The following is a 2546-nucleotide window of genomic DNA, read 5'->3' on the forward strand; positions in this document are numbered from 1 at the left end:
TTTTTTTGTATTTTTTCTTTTCTTATCGGATGACAGATCAAACTCCAAAATATGACCAAGCATTTCTGCATTTATTCTTTTTATGTTACACTTGTAACAGTACAATTATTAACTTTTAAAAAACTAAATATTTTTTACTCTTTTTTACTTAAAAATGCTNAAAACTTAAAACAAGCAACACTATGCACAAATAACTGATTACGACTACGTTTACACGCACTAAAACCGTTTTATAAAACCGTTTTAATAACAACCGTTTTCACGCAACTAACCAATCATAAGTATTCTTGTAAAGAATGGAATGACTGTGATTGGCCAGTTTCATAACTTCGGTTGTTATTAAAACGGTTTTACCAGTGCGTGTAAACGTAGTCACTGTAGTACACTTTTGTTACACTCTGGCGTTTTTCTTGAAAAGCATACACTTTACACGATGTTTTTCCCACTTCCAAAAAGTGTAGTGTATTAAAAGTGTTAGGTGTACACTTTACACTTTTCGTGTATACAAGTAAAACAAACCTATGGTGTGCGTGTCCCCACTACCTTGATGTTCTTGTTGCTAGCCGGCCAGAGTTTGCAACTCTGCCTCTACCATATTCAAGATACATGTAACGGTCTCATCCCCACCACATTGCTTTAACCGAACAAAGACTAAGTCGCCTTGTAATTTTCTAAAAATGAAAAATATGATGAAAGAGATGTAGAGCCTCAGGTTCAGGGTGAAAAATTAATCCAAATGTGGTTAGATTAGACGTATCTGAACAAGTTGCTGGATGTTTTTTGCAGATAAGTAAAGAAAAACACTAGATTTGCCCAAACGTTTTAACTGTATTTACAGTCATCTTCAGTGGGTAAAATAAATTCCTATTCACATTTAAAAATTTGTTATAGCGATTTCGGTTGGTCTGCACCGACTGCACATTTCGGGTGTCGGTGTAACTTGTGTGTTCAGCTGGTCGAATGGTGCAGTTCCTTGCTGGTGTCGTGTATTCGTCTGAGCTCAGTACACCGCATAGATGCATGTTGGGTGTATACAAAGTGGCTTTCACAAATTAGTTGGAGCCAGTTGGTGTGGTCTCGTGTTCGGCTGGTTTGGTTTCGTTTAATGCTCTTTTGACTCAGTGGACCTACAAAGCTAGTCCATACGCCATTCTACGTCTTTTTGATGATAGGTTTAAAACCGTGGATTGGGTTCCTGACGCCAAGCCACGGAGTTGTATATTTGTAAATTAACAAAAAATAACAAAGAAAATGGTGTAACACACCGAAAATGTGGTGTAAAACGCCGACAATTATCCAAAAATATTCTCAGCGTAACTACGTACATCCAACCGATACGGCTGATGCAATCCGACTTTTCGTGTTCGGCTGATATACACTACCGTAGTCGAAATATCTAGTGCAACACCACATGAGTGTACGTACTGCACACACTTGCACCAACTCTACACAGGTGGCACACCGGTGTAGACCAGCCGAAATCGCTATTAGGTTACATGTCGTTGTCGGTTTGTAAATGTGTTCAAGACATTTATTTTACCCACTGAAGATGACTGTAAATACAGTTGAAACGGGCAAATCTAGTGTTTTTCTTTACCTATCTGCAAAAAACCATAGACGTATAATATATAGACTGCGCGTTCCCTACCTTTGCCATGTTAAGAAAATGTCTTCAACGTTGAGAGAGACAGCTGGTGTTGAACAGTAGCCTCATCTTTGTTTAGCGAAGTAGTGGGGGAAAAAGAAGTCTTCGCTGATTGATAGAATAGTAGTGGAAAAGTGGGGATAAAATAATAGTGGGGGCGAAGAAGAGTTAAAGAGATTAAGGGGTGATGGTAGGTTAGGTGGTATGAAACAGTAGGCCCTGATCCCACCCAGTGATGTTAGATATGCCCCGCACTCGCGCATGCGCAGAGGTTACTGCGCCAGTAAAGTATCAAATTCGTTCGTAAAACTGGTGTCTTCAGCCGCCCCAAAGAAAAATTATAAATATATGGAAAGAATTATAAATATGTGGAAGAGAGTAAAATATACTTTGTAGCATGCAATAATACTAAGTATGTAGATAAATTGTAACCTCTAATATAAGGATAGGTGCTGAAATAATGTTACAGAGAAACCACATTTTTTATAACTAAAAATAAATAATTTATTTGGCAGGAAACTATGAATACCAAGATTCCTTGTAAGGATAAGGAAAACCTGCCAAAACCTTACCAGTACTCATCGAACAAAACATATTTATTGTTACAGAAAATAATATATATATCAAACATAATAACATAATAACAATTAATTAATTTTATTTGTAACAAAGATAAATCTATAAAAGAAGAAATACTCTACGGAACTAATCAAAAATCAATATAAAATAAAACAATATTATTATTTATTAACAAATTAAAGCTTGATGACTAGTATATAGTAATAGTTTTTTATATTTATAAATAAATAATAAAGATATAGTCAACAGAAATATAAGGCCGATACGAGCCATTCGCAGAATGTTTGTGCGGAAACTAAGCGTGTACATATATATATATATA

The sequence above is a fragment of the Pseudomyrmex gracilis genome, unplaced genomic scaffold (assembly GCF_002006095.1).
Source record: "Pseudomyrmex gracilis isolate BER0280 unplaced genomic scaffold, ASM200609v1 scaffold_1903, whole genome shotgun sequence".
NCBI lineage: Eukaryota > Metazoa > Arthropoda > Insecta > Hymenoptera > Formicidae > Pseudomyrmex > Pseudomyrmex gracilis.